The sequence below is a fragment of the Garra rufa genome, chromosome 19, assembly GCF_049309525.1.
Source record: "Garra rufa chromosome 19, GarRuf1.0, whole genome shotgun sequence".
NCBI lineage: Eukaryota > Metazoa > Chordata > Actinopteri > Cypriniformes > Cyprinidae > Garra > Garra rufa.
This window is the reverse complement of record NC_133379.1, coordinates 19123755-19148538: the sequence shown is the minus strand read 5'-3', so window position 1 is coordinate 19148538 and position 24784 is coordinate 19123755. Positions and strand designations below refer to the sequence as shown.

At 37.3% G+C, this 24784-nt stretch overlaps 1 protein-coding gene across 1 annotated transcript in view; it reads right to left on the bottom strand.

Moving 5' to 3' along the window:
• The window catches only part of nrxn2a (neurexin 2a), a 614491-nt gene that overhangs the window by 95457 nt on the left and 494250 nt on the right, over positions 1-24784 (bottom strand). The gene's annotated exons all lie outside the window — the stretch shown is intronic.

Genomic DNA, 24784 nt, shown 5'->3' with positions numbered 1-24784 from the left:
TTCAGTGTTGATTTTGATCTTCGTTTTGGATCACTGTCCTGATGGGAGATCCAACCACAGCCTATTATAAGATTTTTTATCTGTTGGAATTTGATAGAATCCATGACGCTATGTATCTGAACAAGATGTCCAGGATCTCTGGCAGAAAAGTAGGCCCACAACATTAAAGATCCAGCAGTATGTTTCACTGTGGAAATTAGGTACTTTTTTTTAGCACTGTTTGTACCGAACCCATCTGGTGGGTTTGCTGCCAAAAAGCATTTTTTTTTTTTCGTTTCATCTGACCATAGAAGCCAGTCCTGTTTGAAGTTCCAGTTGTGTCTGACAACTGAATATGTAGAAGTTTGTTTTTGGATGAGCGAGGAGGATTTTTTTGAAACCCTGCTGAACACCATGTGGTGATGTAGGGGCTGTTTCTATATATTGTTTTAGGCTTTCTGACCCCAAGACTCAACTAATCTGCAATTCTCCAGCTGCAATCCTTGGAGAGTACACAATATAGATACACAACATCCTCTTCCAAGCAGATTTGTACTTCATTTGTGAAGCTCATCACACATCAGTTCTGTGCATCAGAACTATATATTGTTTGGTTTTACTCCTTGTGATGGATGGTTAAGGGAATTTGGCATTTGTGTTCCTCATATTTTTAATTATGTGGAACAGGAAGTCATGGCTGGACAATTTCATGCTCCTGGTAAGCGATAAAAATATAAACATGACTGGGATACTTTACTCATATGACTTTCTAGGGGTGCCAATAATTGTGGCCAACATTCATTGGAAGTAAACATTTATTTCTTAATGTGATTACCTCAATGAAAGGTCTTATATATTAATACCCATAAAAATATAATCGCTGGCTTACAAAATGCTAGGAGATTATCATATTTGTTGGTCCAAGCATTTAAAAGTTCAAAACCCCCTGAACTAATGTATACCGAGCAATTGTAATTACAGTTCAGGTAAGCCATAAACAGAGAACATGTAACCCTTATGGTGAATATAATCTCCCACACTCACCACAACAGTCAAACTGTCGAGTCGCAGTCTAATTTGCCCTTGCACTGTAATAAAGCCCCTTTCTCTCCCTCATATGGCCTCTCAAGCACATCATCCCATTGCTCCTACTGACCCCGTCTGACCACACAGGCATTGAGCTGCCACATTCACTGCAGCTTCAGTTTGAGCTGGGGGAGTTTATAGTGTCTAGGAAGGAGCTAGAGCATTATGGGATGGAAGCTGATGAGGGCAGAAGTTGAAGGAGAGGACGCAATCACCTCACTTCACTCTTTCCCTGCCCCCATGCCCTGTGGGTAACCCCAGTGCTGCTTTAAAATGGATGATGTCCTCCATACAAGGTGAGCAAATGGATGCCAGTGGCGATTCAAGGAATTTTTTTAAAAGAGGGGAGACTCAGAGGGGCTCAAATGCGCAAAAAAAAAAGGGTCAAATATAATAATTTGTGTCAATGTGATTCCATGTTCTTGAAATGTGGATTTAAGGCATCATACTTGCCTTCTTTTCAAGCAGCTTGAGAGGAAAATGAAGGTGTTTGAGGATTTTTCTCCATATAGTGCAGGGGGTTCCCAACCTTTTTTACTCCGGGGCCCCCCTCCTTCTCCGGTCAATTTTGCCTGACAAGTCCTCTTATACTGTACTTCCGCAGTAAAGAGAAATGTATTGATTTTAAACCTTTTTTATTAACCAAAACATTTGTTTTGCCTTATTATTCTTCTACTGCATGTTATAAAAAATTCAAACAAACTTTAAATTAAAACTTCAAATATACCTTATAATCTTGAAAGAAACCCTCTGCTCAATTCGAACTTTTTTAAATTATATATATATAGATTTAAAGCTCCTGAATTCTTTACCCCAGACATTCTTTACAACTTCAGAGTACTTTTTCTTAAATAAGTGAACCTGCCGTACAACAGGGAGATACCAAAAGACCACTAAACCTATCCCTTTGAACTTGACTGACGGAATAGCTACTGTTTGTATCCATTAAAAAATTAATACACAAATTCAAAATACAGCAAATACATTCTAAATCTGTTGAAACACATCGATGTGAAGGTTCAACGAAGACGGGATCAGTGAACTCTGTCAGTGCGCGCCTGATGCTCATAAACACCTAACCTCACTCCTCTTCTATGGGTGAGCATCCATTATAAAACACTCACAATAATTTGGACAACTAGGCAAATGTTTTGAAATTTCAGAGCCCCGAGAGTGCGCATAGTTTGTGAATCAATAGCAGACTTATGTGTGTCTAATGTACGACTCTGATATAGTGTTATAGTCTACATTAGGCACGCGCAAGTTCGTTATTATTACACTAATCGTCTTTACCTTTACATTAACGCGACGGTTTGCTTCATGCATGCAGCCGAGAGACGTAACATTAGTTTGCGCACAGCGTTTGGAAGTTTTGAGCCGCCATTCAGTCTGTATTTAACAGTGCGATGAGGCTTGCTGCGCCGAGTCTGAAGCAATCAATCACAGAACAGGAGAGAAGCTGTGCTTTTATTATTTTCATTTAGCATATTAATAATGAAATTAAACAATTATAGGATAATATTTAAATTAATTTTAGGATATCTCGCGGCTCCCCTGGAGGATCACTGAGGCCCCCTAGTGGGTCGCGACCCCCCGGTTGGGAACCGCTGATATAGTGGACTTCAATGGGGATCAGCGGCTTGAAAGTCCAAATTGCAGTTTCAGTGCAGCTTCAAAGGGCTCTACACGATACCAGCCAAGGAATAAGGGGTAGGAAGGAATAATATAGTTCACCTAAAAATGAAAATTGCGGGCTCAAAACCTTTATGGATAACTTGCTTCTGTTGAACACAAAAGATGATATTTTGAAGAATGTAGGTAATAAACATTTGACGGTAGCCATTGACTTCCATAGTATTTTTGTCCACACTGTGGAAGAAGATGACTACTGTCATCTGCTACAAACATTCTTTAATATATCTTTTTTGTGTTTATTCAAAGAATTGTATATGCTAATTCTTGTTTCATTTTTTGACATATTAAAGTCAAACGTTTTTACAGAGAGAATTTTTTTGTCACTCCATAATTCAGAAAATACTTTATACTGTTTCATGATTTTTTGGGGGAATTAAATGTTGTATATAATCAAACAAATTACATATGAACAAATCCCTCTGTAAAAACATTCAGGATATAGACAGGAATAAAAATGAAAAGTTTGGTGTGTGTAAGTACTACTGAAGTGGAGAATTTATTTATTTTAGGAGAAAAAACTCAATTTGAGAAAACGGCCTTCAAAAATATGTATTGCAATTTAAGTCTACTGACACAAATAGATAAAGTGCTATAAAAGAAACACTTAACAGTGTCTTTTGGATGTTTTCTTTCTTCTAGTCTATAAAAAAACACTTTATGAAAAACCAAAAAGCCCAAAATCTCAAACTTGACAGGTACATGAAAAAACAGTATTTTTGCCTGCAGTGTCTCCTCAAAACTTTAAAAACTAATTTATAGACTATTTGTTTACTGAAAGTTAATTTTGGGAAACGTTTTATCAGCTAAACAATAGGAATGCTGTTAAACAAAAATACAATACTGAACTGACTGTCTCTCTATCCCTCAAAACCTCATTTTCATTCCTGTCAAAAATTAAATACGCCTCCACTCTGACTAAGGTCTTTTTCCACAGTAAATGCTCTTCAAAATCAAAACCTCAAAAGCTTAATTTAGCTAAACAACTAGAAACATGTGGTATCTGCCATCTAAATGGGCTTTTGTAGTAGATAATTCTGACAGGAATTCAAATTGTTCACATAACTTCCCAGTAGTAAATGGGGTCACGGTTAAAATGCAAACAATTATAAGAGGATCCTTCTTCATGAGAAAAACAACTTTTTGTAAAAAGACTTTCATTTCAGGGCTACATATTTAAAAGCTCCAGCCCAAACAGCCCTCTATCAAGGTGCCAAATAACAGAAAACAGGAACTGCCCATAAAGCTGAAGTCAGATAGAACAGTTTTGTTCTGCTTCAGAGTGTTTGGCTTCCAAAAAACCTATAATCTTCCAGAAAAGGGGCCAATTCTCTTGTGACCCCACCCCGAGCTCTGCCTACAGTGGCCGTCCTGTCATTGCATGTTGGCTAAATGAGAGGTTGCAAGTGAAAGCTCCTGGATTTTAAAGGCTTTGCTAGACACCACCAGAATTCATGTTGCTTCCACTATCACCTCACGCTGGCCCAAACCTCTCCAAGACCAGCCACACTCTCCTTCTCATCACTTAATCATTTTTTCTAAACCTTATTATAAAGGATCTTGTAGCACGAGTGCCGTACAACATGGGGATGCTCAACACCTTTTGTACCATTACAGCCCAGCAGGACATGATTTATCGCGGCTGTAGAGCTGCCAGAAGAGACAGTGCGGCCCAGACGCAGACATCTGCTCGCTGCTTAGTTACTGTAGCACAGATACTGCAGATAGTCAGGAGAGACGGGAAAATGGAGAGAGTGCAGAGCAGTGCAGTATCGCTTAGACGTTTTAGAATAGAAGAAACTGGAACCCCTCAAATATGGCGACTACAGAAATGAAAGCCCTGCCTTTCAGCTAAAAAGGGCCGATTGCTTTTTCGATAGAAGCCTTTTCTGTTTATTTTGGAATCTAGAAAGCATGTGCATTAGCTTTACTACTCTAAAATGCATTTTGTAGCAGATTTGAGGTAAAAAAAACTGAACATATGATATCAACGCTGGCAGATTTTAATGCTGTTATGAAATAAAATGTTGACAGTTTAGGAGATGTCAGATTTTAAAGGGATAGTTCATTCAAAAGCGAAAATTCTGTCATTAATTACTCGCCCCATGTTGTTCCAAAACTGTAAGACCTTTGTTAATTTGAAACACAAATTAAAATATTTTGGATGAAATCCAAATATCTATGTCTATGCAGGGTCAGAAAGCTCTTGGATTTAATTAAAAATATTTTAATTTATGTTCTGAAGATGAACAAAGGTCTTACAAGTTCGGAACAACACGAGGGTGAGTAATACATGACAGAAGTTTCATTTTTGGGTGAACTATCCCTTTAAAAGTCTATATGTGACCCTGGGTCAATTTTTTAAAATGAGATTTCTACATCACCTAAAAGCTGAAATAAGCTTTCCGTTAATGTATGATTTGTTAGGATAGGACAATATTTGGTTGAGATACTATTTTAAAATCTGAAATTTGAGGGTGCCTTTAAAAAATTACCTTTAAAGTTGTCCAAATTTAATTCTTAGCAATGCATATTACTAATCAAAAATACAATTTTGATATATTTTATAGGAAATGTACAAAATATCTTCATGAACATGATCTTTACTTAATAACCTAATGATTTTTGACATAAAAGAATCATTTTGACCTATACAATGTATTTTTGGCTATTGCTACAAATATACCCATGCTACCTAAGACTGGATTTGTGGTCCAGGATCACATATGAGTTATGCTTTAGTGAAAAACAGCCAATCTTTTTTTTAATAGAGGTATTTTCTGTTTATTTTTTAAATCTAGTAAGGATGCACATTAACTTGAAAAGCCTACATTATATTTTGTACCATGATTTGAGCTGAAGAATCTAATCATATCACTGCTGCCAGATGTTATTGCTGATTTGAAACATGCGATTGAAACTAAATGTTTTGACAGTTTTAGAGCTTTTAGATTTTTTGCTATTAAGGGACTTAAAACTGCACTTCCAGCCTAAAATAGATGCTAAGATGGCCGCTGAGCCAACTGACCTGCTTTAGAGGGACTTGTAATGAATTTCTGATGGTGTTATGTTTGAGTATCTTGCCAGTATCCTGGTTCAGTCCCTCAGCATTTATGTTTCTTTTCATTAGGTTTAAACTAAAATAAGGAGGCATCAATTCTTGTATTAAAAATGTCTGAATACACTCACAGTTTCTACAGATTGCAAACAAGCAATCAAAATGTAATACCAACCAGCATGTCTCATGAAAACCTACACTTAGCCTGTAAGCTTCAAAAGCACTTCATAAATGGAGATACGATTGTTTTGAAGGTTTAAAATGACTGTTTAAGGAATGCTTGCTGGGCTCGAGACTGCGAGAGGTTAACATTCGTGACACAGAATGATGGCTGCTTCAAAACCACCCAGAGGAAAAATAAACCAGCCGGGGAAAGATTCATTACCTGTCAGCGTTTACCTTCCCAGAGAGCCTATGACCACTATTCAACTCTGCATCTTGAGACTATAGCTGAAAATCATACTAAAAAGACAACCAGAAGCCCGCAGCGATTCAACTTCAGCATCTCTGCTCCGAACCGAGGCAGACAACCTTGTTTTGTGGCGATGTGTTTACGTTCTCTCCCTCTAAATTGGAATAGCCCTCTTTTCATTTGCATGAGCGCTTTGAAAACGCCTGCCCTACTTTCCGGAGGAGCAAAGGCGAGGTAAAGCAGAGGAGACAATGACTATTAAGGAAGCTAATTTTGAATAAGAGAGCCTGTAAACCCTTGAGGCAAATTTAACCACAGGCTTTTGTTCTGCCAGTGCACAGTCTATCTGATAAGAGACAGGCTGCTCTGCATATTACCGATAACACTAATTAAAGGTAAACATGCCTTCCTGATCGCTGTGCGGAGGGTAGGCAGGGAGCGTCGAGCGAGGGCCAGTGATCGTGACCTTTGGCAGTGCTGCTCTAACGCATGGGCTCACCTGTCTGTTTACCCACACACAGTGCGGGCTAATGGGAGTCACCGAACATGACCTTCACAGTCAGTCGGAGGACAGAGATAGGCTTAAAAAGACAAGTGCCATTGTTCTCTCAGGGGATTTTGTAAGCATCGGGTAATTTGACAAAATGAAAAGACCTTAAAATCCCTCTAACGTATCAAATAATCTAAATTTAGAGTCTAATAGTTCAGACGCTGCCATGCGTTTCCTTAAAGCTGCAGTGTGCCATTTTTCTGTCGATATACTTTCTCGTATCCAAGTTATGGATCTTATTGTGAACGATTCATGCATCCATATTTGATTTTTCTTTTTTTAACCTGTTTTTGACCGTTAACTCAATCTTCAGATGAAAATGATCCTCTCTCCCTGCTGAAAAAAAACAGCTAATACCAGCCTAGGCTGGTTGGCTGATCTTAGCTGGTTTAAGCTGGAAGTAGCTCCCAGGCTGGTTTTAGCTGGTGGTCTCCCAGCCTGACCAGCTAAGACCAGCTGGGAAACTGGCCAAAACCCTTCTAAAACCAGCTATGACCAGCTAAAACCAGGCTGGTTTTTTTCAGCAGGGTTCTTTTGGTGTATGACAGATATGTCTAACCATTTTGTCTACTTAAAACACGCTGTCTTCTTAGACTGCAAGCTTGCAATCAAATCTGCCTCCATTCAATATCAACTGAAGGACAGAAGCTTCTGCCCTATTTTTTTCCCTTGTTAAAATAATTAATAAATAATCAATAAATATCTGTTGCTATTTCCGTTTCAACACAACTTTAATACACAGAGACTATAAATTACAAACAGGTTAATTTCAAATGTAAAAACTTAAACGAAACCGCAGTTATTAAGATTTTTTTATATTTTACCGCAACAAAACTCAGAATACACAACTTGGACAATAAAATACAATGTAAACATGCAGATGCTTGTCACGATGACGCAGCCACTGGGAGGGAGTTTCTCAGTGTGGATTTCACTCGATATCTGGGGGTGTTTCGACTTTTTGTTGGGAAAATCAATGGTTTGGCATTTGGTTTAAGTCTATGCTTAAACCACATCACAACTTGTAAGCTCTTTCAGGAGCTGTGGTCATCATATGAGTACTTCATTTTCTGAGTTGTGTATTCCGAGTTGTCTCCCTGTTGAAAAAAACAGCATATGCTGGTTAGGTAGGTTTTGATGCTGGGATGCTGGTTTTAGCTGGATTATGCTGGTCCAATTGCTGGTTAATGCTGGACCAGCATACACCAGCTAAGGACCAGCATAAACCAGCAAAGGACCAGCTTAAACCAGCATTCCAGCATCGAAAACCTACCTAACCAGCATATGCTGGTTTTTTCAACAGGGCTTGCAGTAAAAATAGCAACATCTAGCGCCAGTACTGTAGCTCACAGACTGCAACTATCTGACGTTCTTGTCAAAATAGGTTCTATCTGACGTTTTTGTCAAAATGGAGTTATTCTCATATTCTTATTCTGTGACTACTTACATTATGTGATGTTTCTTTTCTATGCTGTGTACATTTTGGGCCTTTTTTTTTTTAGAAAACAAAAAGGGTTCTAAATAGAAGTCTGTAGAACCCAAAAACTTTGAAGCTCAATATCTCAAAACTTCTCAGAATGCAGATAGAACCTTATAATTCCAAAGCGACGATTTCACATCATCTAAATAATGGCACCCCCACAGTCCAAAATATGTATAAAACGATGTGGATGTTTTAAAATACCGTAATCTTTCATTGGTTTTCTACTACATATTTCTTAAAAATAAAGGTTCTTTATTGGCATCAGTGGTTCTATGAAGAACCCTGAACATCCATGGAACCTTTCAAATGCAGAAAAGTTTCTTTAGATTTTTAAAATGTTCTTCAAAATGGTACTTTTAGGAACTGTTCACTGAAAGGTTCTTTGGGGAACCAAAATGGTTTAGGGTTAGGTTTAGTACCTTAAAGGGATAGTTCATCCAAAAATGAAAATTTGATGTTTATCTGCTTACCCCCAATGCATCCAAGATGTAGGTTACTTTGTTTCCTCAGAAAAACACAAACGAAGATTTTTAACGAAAACCGGTGCAGTCTGCCAGCCTTATCATGGACATGGATGGGCACCAACCCTTTAAAAGTAAACAAAAACATGCACAGACAAATCCAAATTACACCCTGCGGCTCGTGATGATACATTGATGTCCTAAGACATGAAACGATCGGTTTTAGTGAGAAACTGAACAGTATTCATATCATTTTTTACCTTTGATACACAGCCACGTCCATCTGTAATGTGCACGAGTTTGGCATCAGTCACGTCACATGAGCACGCGCTCTGTCGTAGAATACGCAAACGCCGGAAGCGATCTGTCGCGTGTATACGACACTCATTGTTTACACAGTGCACAGAGATTGTGGGTATAGCGGCTATTCAAAATGGTAATTACTTGCGCGTATCCTGATCGTTTAAACCGATTTAAAGCTAAAAGATTACATTAGTTTGCGCAAACTCATCCGGGACTTTTCACTGATTTCCCCTTACGGCGTTTGCGTATTCTACGCCAGAGCGCGTGCTCATGTGACGTGACTGATGCCAAACTCGTGCTCATGACAGATGGACGTGGCTGTGTATCAAAGGTAAAAAATGATATAAATACTGTTCAGTTTCTCACAAAAATCGATCGTTTCGTGTCTTAAGACATCAATGTATCATCACAAGCCACAGGGTGTGATTTGGATTTGTCTGTGCATGTTTTTGTTTACTTTTAAAGGGTTGGTGCCCATCCATGTCCATGATAAGGCTGGCAGACTGCACCGGTTTTCGTTAAAAATCTTCGTTTGTGTTTTTCTGAGGAAACAAAGTAACCTACATCTTGGATGCATTGGGGGTAAGCAGATAAACATCAAATTTTCATTTTTGGGTGAACTATCCCTTTAATACCCAGGGTTCCCTTTAAAAAACAAAACAAAATGCAAAACAAAATATATAACATTCTCAAATCGTTTGTTCAAGAATTTTGATTCAACCAATAATGTGAGTTTGGGGGTGGGACAGTTTTTCTGACAAATGAAAGAGGGAGAATGGTCAAGAAACCTGCTTTAAAACATTTTAGCAGTTCTGTTTGGTGACACTAATACTGCAGAAATCACACACTTCAGCTTCAAATAAAAAAATATATATATATATTGTCTGCCAAAATGCGACAAATGTCATATTGCTAGTCAGTGTTTCTTGCCAAAAAATAGTTGCAACTGAGCATAAAATGAAAATCCATAAATATGTATTATGTATTTTGAACCTTTTTATGTTATTAATCATTGACATTGGCTGGTGACACATCTCAGAGTCAGAGATTATTATTTAGTCCAGTCAAATTCTCATTTCTGAGAAATACACCCACTTTTCATTTTTTGAATGTCACACATCTCAAAATCCAATCTACAACAGATGGATAAAACAGAAAGTCCCTGTCCTATTTTTTCCTCTTTCAGTAATGTTATACACTTGGATGTATGTCACAATATCGAAGAAAAGAACTTCTGTTTCGCAACTTTAAATAACCATTTTTATGGTTAATAACCATTGGTAAATACAGAAGAGACACTGATATGTCAACATAGGCTGTAATACACTCTTAAAAATAAAGGTGCTTCACGATGCCATAGAAGAACATTTTTTGTCTAAATGGTTCCATAAAGAACCTTTAACATTTGAAGAACCTTTCTGTTTCACAAAAAGTTCTTTGTGGCGAATCTTCAGATTATAAAAAGGTAAGAAAGAGATGGTTCTTCAAAGAACCTTTGACTGAATAGCTGCGAAGAACCTTTTAAAGCACCTTTATTTTTAAGAGTGTATATGATCTGTTTTTTACATTGTAGTTTTAAAAATGGTCTAGGTTATGAAAGTTAATTGCAGCTTTGGGAAATGGGTGGTGCAAGAGTTTTCATTAAGATGGCGCTCTAAAGGTAGAAGACTGGGACTCATATTGGCCACGTTGCCTGGTAATGAAACACATCCTTTTAAGTCTGGATGCTGAAAAAGCTTTTCACAAGAGTGCATTTTTATTCTTGGCATGTCCCACATAAATTCACATCTTTTTTTTTTCTGCAGCTGAACGCCCTGCCACAATATAGCCTGCTCTTCTGGTACTTTCCTCTTAATGAGCTGCACTGTTTTTGTGTGCGACGCAGATCTGACGCAGGGGCCCACTTGAATGCAAAGTTATTAGCTACTCTCTCATATGGAATAATAGAATTTCCTTTTCCTATTAGCAAACCCTGTCCTTGTCATTTGCCTTTTTGGGTTAGTGATCTTGAAGTTTCATGACAACGCTGTCTCGTGAGATTTTCAAATGAAAATGCAACATGGCTACGGGCCGCTTTGTCACGTGAAGCGTCATGACCTGTGGCTTTGTGGCTGCACTGAGTCAGACCTCCTAATGTGAGGAATGAAATGGCCTTAATCCACTAGACTACGTCTAGACATCTCGCTGCATGGTTTGTCTCGCCCCGCAGGCGACCAATGTGACTGACTGCTCGTAATAGGACACATCAACATTTTTGCAAAGAGAAAACAATCTCATGAATGGTAAAGCTTGACAGGAGCGCCCAGGATGTCTTGGTGTAAATGAGCTAGGCTTCCAAGAGACCCATCTCGAAGAGTGATTCAAAAAAAAAGAAATGATTTGTACAAAACAAACGAGGCCCTGGTAAGTTATTGAAATTCAGGAGAGAGGATGGAGAAAACAAAAGGATGGAGGGATGCTATCCTCAGTGCAGCAGAGGAAGAAGAGAAGAGAGTCTAATTAAAGTCTGGGCACAGGCTGAAGGACTGACTTGTGACTAATCTAGCCTGAAGGCACATCTCTATTGCGGCGTGCACATGGGCAAGGCGCTGCGAGCAAAAGCAGTCTTGTGGCCTGTTTATATTGCAGAACATGTTAATATTGCATTGAGGAGAGGCAGCCATTGCAAGTTAAGGTGGGCGCAACTGCATAACTCTATATTCACATTCTAAGTTAAGGTACTGCGGCAAGTGTTGACACAATTTTGGTTCAAAGGCCTTTCTCCCCAACCATGCACCTTGGGTAGGTGGAGGTTGATTTTTAGCGGACTCATCCCCTTTTTGCAGTCCTGTTCTGACACCTTTGACCATGGAAACCTTTACACGGCCCTACACTGGGCCCTTGGACGTGCGCCCAAATTCCCATATGGTAATTCTGGCCTTGATAACACTTTATAATAAGGTTCTATATGTTAACATATGCAGAATGCAATCATGAATAATGCATTACTATGAGCTTTTTGTTTTTTTAAACAGCATTTATTAATCTATGGAAGCCTGTTTCCACCATTGAATAAAAAATTAATTGCGAGTTTTATCTCACAATTCTGCCTTTTTTTCCTCCACAATTGCAAGTTTGCATCTTGCAATTATGCATAATACAAACTTGGAATTCTGACTTTTTTCTTAGAATTGTAAGATATGACCTTGCAATTAATTTTTTTTCTCAGAATTGCATGATACAAACTTGGAATTCTGACTTTTTTCTTAGAATTGTAAGATATGACCTTGCAATTAATTTTTTTTCTCAGAATTGCATGATACAAACTTGGAATTCTGACTTTTTTCTCAGAATTGTGAGGTACAAACTCGCAATTTTATTTTATTTTCTCAGAATTGTGTGATACAAACTTGCAATTCTGACTTCTTTTCTCAGAATTAAAATATTAGCTTGCAAATGCGAGTTATAAAGTCAGAATTGTGTCGCAATTGTGAGATATAAACTTGCAATTATGATTGTTTCCCCTTTGTGTGATATAAAAACTTAGAATTCTGACTTTTTTGTCTCAGAATTGTGAGATACAACTTGCAGTTGCGAGTTATATAGTCAGAATTGTGTCATACAAACTCGGAATTCTGCCTTTTTTCTCAGAATTTTGAGATAAACTTGCATTTGTGAGTTATAACGTCAGAAATGCATCTTACCAACTTGGAAATATGACTTTTTTTTCAAAGAATTGTGAGATATAAACTCGCATTTGCGAGTTATAAAGTCAGAATTGCATCATACAAACTCGGAATTCTGACATTTTTCACAGAATTGTGAGATATAAACTTGCTTTTGCGAGTTATAAAGTCAGAACTCAGAATTCTCACTTTTTTCTTTAAATTGTGAGATATAGCCTCGCAGTTCAGATTTTATTTTCTCAGAATTGCATGATACAAACTCAGAATTCTGACATTTTTTCTCAAAATGTATGAGATATAAACTCGCAATTCAGATTATTTTTCTTAGAATTGTGTGATAATGCTGACTTTTTTCTCAGAATTGTGAGATACTAACTCACATTTGCGAGTTATAATGTCAGAATTTCATCCAACAAACTCAGAATTTTGGCTTTTTTACTCGGAATTGCATCAAACAAACTCGGAATTCTGACTTTTCTTCTCAGAATTGTAAGACATACTTGCATTTCGAGTTAACATCAGAATTGTATCATATAAATTTGGAATTCTGACTTTTCTCTTAGAATTGTGAGCTATAACTTTGCAATCCCGATTTTTTTTTTTCAGAATTGCGTGATACAAACTCAGAATTCTGACTTTTTTTCTCAGAATTGTGAGATATAAACTCGCTATTCAGATTTTTTTCTCAGAATAGAGTGATACAAACTTTTTTCTCAGAATTGTGATAAATTCAAAATTGCGAGTTATAAAGTCCAATTCTGAGGGGAAAAACACTCAAGTTTTGATTTAACTCGAGGTTGTGTGTTATAAAGTCATAATGGTGAGATATGAACTCTTAAACTCTCAACGTATTTCACAATTCTGAGAAAAACATCAGAATTTTGACATGTAAACTTGAAATTGCAAAAAAAAAAAGTCAGAATTGTGAGATAAAAAGTTGCAGTTGCCTTTCTTTTACTTTTTTTATTCAGTGGTGGAGGCTTTCATATTATTATATCTTAGTTAATGTATTGTTTTAAAATAATACACACCAGTTCATTAAGTATACAATACATGTACAAAATAACTTGAAGCTATATTTAATACATTTATCTGAACTGATAAAACCATAAAGTGCTACTAAGATCACAGATTCTTAAAGAAAACATTTGCACATTTCATGTCTCCTTGAGAGGTGAATAAACGCTGACAGAATTTTCATTTTTGAGTGAATTAACCCTTTAACTAACTAATGCTGCCTGTCTGTGTCAGTCTCTTTCAGAATGCTCAGGTATTTATGTGGTTGCCATGGCATTTCTCTGCAGTTGCTAAGGTGTTTTGAATGATTTTTAGTCCATTATTATGTAGATGCTAGAGTATTCAGAGTGGAAGCTTACTAGAAAGAGTCAAAAAGGGCATATCCCCAAGTCTCTATGATATTCTGGTCCCTGGATAAGACTCAGCTACTCTAATTTAAGGCTCCATCCACACGAAGCCGGTGCGTGCCCTATCCGATCTTTTTTTTTCCCTCGTTCTAAAAAAAAGTTCCGTACACACGACACCACTGAAAACGGTGTAGTATATATGCCAGACCAGTATGGGGTGCTGTAATTCTGCCATAGATATACACTATACACGGAGAAGAAGACTTTGAGCATGCGCATAACCTTGCGCGCTGTATTCGTACTAAGAAGAAGAAGACGAAGATGTGAACAGTATCGCTTGTTGCTCATAACAGTTGCATAGAAGCAATAGATTTTGCTGTAATAAAGCTAGCAGGCTTAGTAGCAACACGAACACAGTCATGTAGTCCCCCAATATTGTTGTTGCTGTTACGTGTGACGAAGCCGACACGTGATGTGATGACATCATCGTTTCAGAAAATATACGGATTGGCTGTACACACGAAACCGCGAGGGTGTCGTTTTCAGATTTATCCACTTTGGGACCCGGTTTCAAAAAATAGCGGATTCAGTCTCCTAAAACGCCGGATCCGTGTGGATGACACGCCAATACGATAAAAAATGTATGCGTATACAGCGAAACGCGACTCCGTGTGGACAGGCCCTAAGTCACTCATTTTCAGTCTTTTAAGTCTTAAACATAACAGCATACTACAAATGTTTAATAATACTAGTATTCATACATGACTTCAAATTCTCTAAATATATCTACATACATGGAATTCAGGAGGGAAAAAAAAAACATCACATAATCTTATTCACTTCAGGATGAGGAAAGTCACCTTGTGGTTTTTCCCCTTTCTCAGCGTCCTTTATGCACACCAGTGCAACTCTGCAGTACTGCCCCAGGCAAAATTCTCATTCCCCAAAGGCGTGCCGTCTCGCATTCAGAGCGCAGTTAGAGGCTACGGCGGGTCGGGTTCTGACAGTGGCCCTGCATATCGGACGACAATAAATCATCCACCGGCACCGGGCCTGTGGACTGGGAACCAAGAAGGCACATCCTCTTTATTTTAGTCTCGGCTGTTTCTGCTGAATCCCAACAAAGACGGCAGAGCCAACGTGATTCGGAGTGCAAGAAGGAGGGCGAGATGATTGGTCGGGTGTGGGAGGAGATGTAGCACAGGATTGTGGGATACATGGGTGGGACGAGACATCTACAGTGAGGCAGCAAGGGTCACCTGTGTTGCTTTCATTGAGTAATCACTGTGAAATAGCTGCGGTTAAGAGAGTCTGATATGGAGTAACAACTGCAGGGTAGAGAGTAGGGCCACAGGACTCTCCAAAGCACTCTGTCAACGCAAGAGTGACAGCTAGAAGGACCGTTCACACCCACACACACTCGCATGCATACACAAACACTCTCATACACGGAGCACTGCACGAAATATAAAGAAAAACACTAAGCCTAATGTCTTGACAGAATGTCACCAAAAATGATTTGGACATTCTGGCTGCACTTGATAGAATATATGAATATCACTGCATTAGATAACAAAATACATATTATGGATGCAGGATCTGCACTGCTAGTTCAATAGATGGATACTTTCCAGTTCTGTTATTGATAACTGTAACTATTAAAAATCATTTCAGTAATAAAGATGAAATTAAATGTAAATACTAAATATAAAGAGATGAAAAACTCAAACAAACATGAGAAAGATAATTGAGACAATTCAGTATTTTTCTTAGAATTGTGTGATAATTCTGACTTTTTTCTCAGAATTGTGAGACGCTAACTCACATTTGCGAGTTATAAAGTCAGAATTTCATCTTACAAACTCAGAATTCTGGCTTTTTTCCCTCAGACTTGTGTGATACAAACTTGAAATTCTGACTTTTTTTCAGAATTGTAAGATATAAACTTGCATTTCGAGTTAACATCAGAATTGTATCATACAAACTAAGAATTCTGACTTTTCTCTCAGAATTGTGAGCTATAAGTTTGCAATTCAGATTTTTTTTCTCAGAATTACATGATACAAACTCAGAATTCTGACTTTTTTCTCAGTATTGTGATATAGAAATTCAAAAATGCGTGTTATATAGTCCAATTCTGAGAGATGAAAAACTCAAACAAACATGAGAAAGACAATTGAGAAAGAGTTTTATCTCACAATTCAGACTTTTTTCTCGCAGTTACCATATTACATCTTGCAATTCTGACTTTTTTTGCTCAGAACTACGTAATACAAACTTGGAATACTGACTTTTTTCTCAGAACTGTGAGATATAAACTTGCAATTTTATTTTTCTGAGAACTGCGTAATACAAACTTGGAATTCAGTTTTTTTCTCAGAATTGCATGATACAAACTTGAATTCAATTTTTTTTCTCAGATTTGTGAGATATAAACTTGCAATTCAGATTTTTTTGTTTTATCAGAATTGCATGATACAAACTCAGAATTCAGTCTTTTTTCTCAGAATTGTGATATATAAACTCAGAATTCTGACTGAAATTTTTTGTCTTGGATTCTATCTAACAGGCAAATATTCTATTCTACCTGATCTCATGACGAAAATGTACCTGTGAGAACTTTTTTTTCGCAAGCATAAGTACATATCACTGCAGTTTCCAACACTAGAGGCGGTAAAACAGTGAGCACTTGTAATCGTTTTCGTACAAAGTTATGATTACAGCTCCATATGTTTCGCTTTCTGGATGTAAGAAGCTTGCTTGGTAGCTCAGCCGGCATGGAAATTGGACTTAGGATGCAAAATCCTTTGGTACGAATCCCATCAAAAACATGACTCATGATAAAATAGCTGAAAGATGAGAGATCGAAAAACAAGCTAAAACGGCATGCTTGCAATTGCGCTTTTATATTACATTCGCTTTTGTTCATACTATCAGGTAGGTTTAGGTGTAAAGCAGATGGTACGTTATTTTAAAACATCACGGAGCATTAGAGTTATAGCGCCACTCAACGGACATTTCAAGTCAGAATTGCTGTGACACGTACAAAACCATAAAACGTACCTTATGTACGATCATCTGTTCCAGGGAAAAAAATTAACACTCTTTTAGCTCCACTCAGTGGACATTTTATATTAAATGTGTCACGAAATGTACACTGCCCTCCAAATGTTTGGAAACTCCCTGGAAAAGTGGGGTTTTGGACAATATTGGCATGAATCCTTTTTAATTTGTGACAATTTTGCACTAATAAGGGACAACACAAACATATTTTATTACATAAACAGTTTATACATAGAAAAAAATTAAATTTTCAATTCATCAAAACATCCACCATTAGCAGCTATTATATCTCTGCATAATCTGGGCATCCGAGCTGTCAGTTTATTCAAACAATGACTTGATATATTACTCTAAGCCTCCTGAAGGATTGCCCAAAGATGATTCACACTATGCTGATATTGTCCCAAACCACACTTTGCTGGGGGTTTCCAAACTTTTGGAGGGCAGTGTACATGGGGGTACCTAATTTGTGTCTTGCGAAAAAGTTGAACACATGAACTATAAACTAATAGTTTGATTGAATGATTTGTAAGTACTTTATTAATGTAGACTCATTACAAAGTGTTACCGAAAGGCTTATCACAGTTGTCACAACTACAATCCAATTGTTGCATGAGTTCTTTCATCAAATTGTAATAAACTGACAACAGCTTTTACACCTAGCCTGAAAGCAGAGCATTCGAATCACGTGAGAGCAGCTCTTATCCCCCATTCACATAGTTTTATAACAAGTTAATATTAAATTACTTAGATTTCAGACACAATACTGGTAGGTATTTTGTCTGTTTTTGCTCCAAACAAATTCACTGCAAAACCAGCGCAAACAACACAGTGGTGTTCGTTCTTAAACTATGCAGTATTTATGAATGAATCGGTTTAGTAAAATGATTCAAATGACTTAGAGTCTCCTGTCGCCACCTACTGGTGTATTGACTTAACCTGCAGAAAGAATAACTGAGAAAACACAACTAATGCGCAGACTGATTGTATGAAATGTGAAAATTGTATACATGCATAGGTAACCCAGTCTTAAGTAGCACGGGTATATTTGTAGCAATAGCCAAAAATACAAAGTATGGGTTGAAATTATCGATTTTTTTTTTTTTTTTTTGCCAAAAATCATTACGATATTAAGTAAAGATCATATTCCATGAAGATATTTTTTAAATTTCCTACCCTGAATATTTTAAAACTTATTTTTTGATTAGTAAAATGCATTGCTAAGAATTTCATTTGGACAACTTTAAATGCAATTTTCTCAGTATTTAGATTTTTTTGCACCCTCAGATTACAGATTTTCAAATAGTTGTATCTCAAACAAATATTGTCCTATCCTAAGAAGCCATACAATCAATGGAAAGCTTATTCATTTAGCTTTTAGATAAAAAATTTACACTTATGACTGGTTTTGTGGTCCAGGGTCACATATATATATATATTGAAATATATTTAATAGGCGTGTACGGTACGTGTATTCATCTAAAACCATCACATCACGGTTTGGTTAATGCATTCAAATGACGAATACAGTCAGTCATAGGCGATCAATCCAGAAGGGGGTGCACGCGGTAATTCAACACTAACCGTCACAACAGAAAAGAGTAGAAGAAGAGATTTTGCAACACCAATGTCAGATGGCACACAAGAGCTCAAAGATCCACCCATTTGTTTCAAATCAGAAGTGTGGGAAGGTTTCAGGTTTTAGAGGTGCACCAGTCAGCCGGCTACAAATCCAAACTTTTTATGAAGTCTGTAAAGACAAAAAAATCTTGTACCAGGCAGATCAAGCTTACTGTTTGCGATGCTCGAAATGTAGGACGACAAATATGTTGGGGTTTATATGCATTTATATCTCCGAGGAACTGGCTGTCTTCAGAAATGTTCTGATGGCATTTTCTTTTCCTCTTGCCTCTATATAATGCATACTAAAGTAGTGTTTATAAGTGCAGCTGCTTTGCTTATAGTAGTAACCAAAGAAAGTCTACAGTCGTGGCCAAAAGTTTTGAGAATGACACAATTATTAGTTTTCACAAAGTTTGCTGCTCAACTGCTTTTAGATCTTTGTTTCAGTTGTTTCTGTGATGTACTGAAATATAATTACAAGCACTTCATACATTTCAAAGGCTTTTATCGACAATTACATGACATTTATGCAAAGAGTCAGTATTTGCAGTGTTGGCCCTTCTTTTTCAGGACCTCTGCAATTCGACTGGGCATGTTCTCAATCAACTTCTGGGCCAAATCCTGACTGATAGCAACCCATTCTTTCATAATCACTTCTTGGAGTTTGTCAGAATTAGTGGGTTTTTGTTTGTCCACCCGCCTCTTGAGGATTGACCACAAGTTCTCAATGGGATTAAGATCTGGGGAGTTTCCAGGCCATGGACCCAAAATTTCAACGTTTTGGTCCCCGAGCCACTTAGTTATCACTTATTTTGCCTTATGGCGCGGTGCTCCATCGTGCTGGAAAATGCATTGCTCTTCACCAAACTGTTGTTGGATTGTTGGAAGAAGTTGCTGTTGGAGGGTGTTTTGGTACCATTCTTTATTCATGGCTGTGTTTTGGGGCAAAATTGTGAGTGAGCCCACTCCCTTGGATGAGAAGCAACCCCACACATGAATGGTCTCAGGATGCTTTACTGTTGGCATGACACAGGACTGATGGTAGCGCTCACCTTTTCTTCTCCGGACAAGCCTTTTTCTAGATGCCCCAAACAATCGGAAAGAGGCTTCATCGGAGAATATGACTTTGCCCCAGTCCTCTGCAGTCCATTCGCCATACTTTTTGCAGAAGATCAATCTGTCCCTGATGTTTTTTTTGGAGAGAAGTGGCTTCTTTGCTGCCCTTCTTGACACCAGGCCATCTTCCAAAAGTCTTGGCCTCACTGTGCGTGCAGATGCGCTCACACCTGCCTGCTGCCATTCCTGAGCAAGCTCTGCACTGGTGGCACTCCGATCCCGCAGCTGAATTCTCTTTAGGAGACCATCCTGGCGCTTGCTGGACTTTCTTGGACGCCCTGAAGCCTTCTTAACAATGCAGTGGAAAGTTTTTTTCGGGATTAAGTTAATTTTCATGGCAAGGAAGGACTATGCAATTCATCTGATCACTGTTCATAACATTCTGGAGTATATGCAAATTGCTATTATAAAAACTTAAGCAGCAACTTTCCCAATTTCCAATATTTATGTAATTCTCAAAACTTTTGGCCACGACTGTACATTGCTGCTTTATAAGCGCCACCTGCTGTCAGAGAATAAATTAGCATTTTCATTCAGTCCATCTGTTGTTTTTGTTTTGTGCAAGTGTCTTATGTATCGTAATTTTACAAATCTAAAATCAGACAATTTTGTTTTTGCTTTAAATCTAAAAATTACAGTCTAATTTATAATCAAAAACAACAGCTTGTTACATGTATGCAGCACTAGTGTCTGTTCAAAATAAATGACACAAATATATTTCCTTGTGTACCGAACTCATATTGAAGCGTGACCCCAAAACCGAGGTATGTACCAAACCTTGACTTTCGAGTACCATTACACCCCTATTATTTAAATATATATGAATAAAAAGACACAAAAAAGTGAAAAATGTATATTTTACAATAAATGACATTTAGTTTGATTATTTTGCTGTATACTGCGAAGCCCAGAAATCACTGTATAACATCCTGAAGAGAAGAAATATTGGTAAGGTCCATTTGGGTCTTTACCAAGCAAACCCTTTACTCCAGATAATGTGATAAGACAGAGAGGTGGATGTTCTCATGAATCATTTGTTTAGGTTGTACATTTGCACTGGCACTTAGATAGAGATCCTGATTGCATAACAGCGTTGTGTTATGACATTTTCAAAGATGTGTACTATAAAATTAACATGGTATGCCCCAAGCACGTTGCAAAATGAAAAACACTGCGAACACATTTTCAAAGAAAGATGGAAATAAGCATTCATGCGTCACTGATGTAGGGTGTTTTGGTTAGTCATTATAAAAAAGGTCACATTTTACAATATGGCACAGAGGGCATTTTCTAATCCTAGAAAACATAAATATATATAAATCCCTGTAACATTTTAGTTTTTTCAAAATACATTTTAAATGCATTTAAGTTTTTTTTTTTTTTTTTAATTAACATGTTGAATGGCAGTCAAATAAGAGCTTTCAACCAGAGCACAAAAGCATGCGCATATTTTACCGCAGTATGTTCTGGAGACAGCAAGTAAAGATTTTGATGTATGTCCTAGGCATGTTGAACGAGGGATTTCAAAGGAAAGGCTAATCCATCAATCGCATGCAAAACACTTCTCGTTTCAGTCTTCGTGTCATGGTTAAGTGCACTGAGGCACACAAGCAAACCCTAGATTCTCCACACTCGCAACATATTTTTTTTCGGGTAGCAAAAGCATCTGCTTTAATTCGGAGCAGCTGAAAATATCTCATGTAAAATGTATAAAGCGTGAAGTCTTTCAGGAAGTCGCTAATAAACAGGAAGGCAGCACAGGCCCTGTGTTCCTCCTCCTCACTAGATTTAGCACTAGAAGCACGCAGCCCTGCTGCACAATTTATCAAAGCAAATTTATGAATCAATTGTCATCTCTCCTACTGACAAGCAACTGAGCTCTCCCTCTAAAGGCTTGACAAATGGGACGCAAAGCTATAAGAACACCGTGCCGGGGCTGCTTTCCAGAGTTATTATCTTCTTCATGGCTGATTATGACCAAATGCAGCCTTCATTTGGAGAATCTGACTCAATAGAGGTCAGAAAGACTTGTGTCATGCGGCATCCCACAAACACTTCTGCAAATGCCTCGCAGAATCCATTTCAAAAACTGTATATATGACTCATATGTCTGCTAACTGTCCTTGTGGAGAATCCAAAGTCCTTTAACCATAAATAAGGATTGTCTTTCCACAGTAATCCTACTAAAACTCACAAAAGCACACTTGCTTAGTACATCCAACATGTCAAAGACCTTGTACATACTGCAGATGGGTCATTCTGAAAATAAGGTGACTGCATGAAATAGATTTATTTGAAATAGTCAAGAAACCCCATACTGTAACCTAACAGTGTATTGAATAATATGAATTATATTGTTTTAATTGCTTGAATTTGCCAAGTGCCCTTGTGCCCTCCATCTGGTATACCACGTCGATGACATTTATAGTTATTTGTTTATTTTTTTTAAATCATTTTATTTTCCAGGGTTATGCATTAGTGCACAGTCTACCAAATGTGCAAAACAAACAATTACTTAAGTATTAACAAAACATAAATAATTCAAAATGAAAATATGTCCCTTGCTTTTTTTGTCTAGTGTTACCAGAGTTAAAAACTTGCATTTTAAAAGTGGGGAATGGACTTTCAAGGTCAAAGTTCAGAGCAAGACAATCCTTGTGTCCGAATATGTTTTATATTTTCTAAACTCTGTTTTAATGGTTAAATCTATCATTTATTTATTTATTTATTTTTTTTCAGTTGTTTATTTGCATTTTTCTGCTGAATGTATTCTAGTAAGTAATCTTTCTGATACATTTCCTTAAAAAGTAATGTTTTAATAATAACTTTATTATTAGTAGTAGGCCAAATACTGTCATAACATTAAGTAATATACCCTATTTGTCACACTTTCAAGTTAAACCAAGCTTTTATTTTGACGGGTTGCTTTGAAGACCTTGAAGTTTCTGTTTGCATAAGATATGAGGACAGTTTTTAATAAAAGAATATGTAAAATGCTCATGAGTCTCAGAGACGTTCTACAGATTTTGTTTGTGTTCATTCATGTACACATATATTGAGGCGGCAGAGGCTGAGACCACCGCGAGTGCCACACGAAATTGCGCATTTGTGCCATTCATTCAGAGAAAGATACACAGAACATGCAAGATTCATATTTAAAAGCTTTTTGAGGCTTAATATTCACAGACACTAGTCCATATCGCGTTTTGGTCTAACTTTTCTGACCTACTTTATGGATTTATTCATCCAAAATTTGCTAAATCTGTGACATTCCATGTTAAATTTTAAAATACGTTTTAATGACTGTATTCCGCGATTCTGTCCGTGTTTTCCACATTGCGGAAATTCAGGGTTGCCAGGTTTTCAAAACAAAACTTGCTTAATTGCTGCCCAAAACTAGTCCCATTACGTTTCAAGGGGGTATCGCCAATAAAAATCGTGTTCCGGAGGGTAAAATACAAGTTTTTTGGCAGGGTTCCAAGGGCTAAATATCACGTTATTCAGGTCGCTTTAAACTGCAGACATAAAAAACAACTTCCACAGGAAAACTACAGACTTGGCAACACTGCCGAAATTGTAAACAGTTGAGGTCAAAAGTTTACACCCCCTTTCAGAATCTGCAAAATGTTCATTATTTGACAAAAATCAGAGGGATCATACAAAATGCATGTTATTGTTTGTTTAGTACCGACTTGAATAAGATATTTCACATAAAAGATGTTTACATATAGTCTACAAGAGAAAATAATAGTTGAATTTATAAAAATGACCCCGTTCAAAAGTTTACATCTCCTTGATTCTTAATACTGTGTTCTTACCTGAATGATGCACAGCTTCAGGTCCCACAAATTCTTTGGTTTTCCAGCATTTTTGTGTTTTTGAACCCTTTCCAACAATGACTGAATGACTCATATGCCACTTACAGAAGGTTCAAATGCTCACTAATGCTCCAGAAGAAAAAAAACCCATGCATTAATAGCCTGAATTTGAACATCAGGGTCAATTTAGCTTATTTTGTCTTCTGGGAAACATGTAACTATCTTCTGTAGGCAGTACAAAATGAAAAAATATGATATTTAGGCAGAATAAGAAAAATGTACACCTATCCATTCAGTTCTAAAGTTTTCACCCCCAAGTCTTAACGCATTGTGTTTCCTTCTGCACCAGTGAGCATTTGAACCTTCTGTAATAGTTGCATATGAGTCCCTCAGTTGTCCTCAGTGTGAAAAGATGGATCTCAAAATCAAACAGTCATTGTTGGAAAGGGTTCAAATACACAAAAATGCTGCAAAAAACATTTGTTGTGCGACCTGAAGGATTTTTCTGAAGAAAAGCAGGCAGTTTAACTGTTCAGGACAAACAAGGAACTCAGGAACAACTATCACAAAAAAAAAAAAAAAGAACACAGTATTAAGAACTTTTGAACAGGGTCATTTTTATAAATTCAACTACTATTTTCTCCTGTGGACTATGTAAACATCTTTTACGTGAAAAATCTTATTCAGTCAGTACTAGTCAGTACTAAATTAACAATAACATGCATTTTGTATGATCCCTCTTATTTTGGTAAAATAATTAACATTTTGCAGATGTAAACTTTTGGCCTCAAAATATTGTTGGCGAAAAACAGTACTGTATGTGAGCCGAGTAGTATGTCTAAATTCACAGTATTAATAAAACAGTAGGTGAAAAGTACCTGGACGTCCTAGTACTTCCGATAAATCTGAAGTGTGCACTCACTGGACACTTTATTATCCCATGAGGCCATGTGAGAAAATTTGTGAAGGGCAGTGAAGCGACACAACTGGTGGCGCAGGTCAGATGACAATGACAACATGGCAAATGTACATCAGAATTTCATTCAAACCACTTCATTCACACATTCATACTATATAAAACAACTTTTTTAACATTCATTAAGTAAGTTTC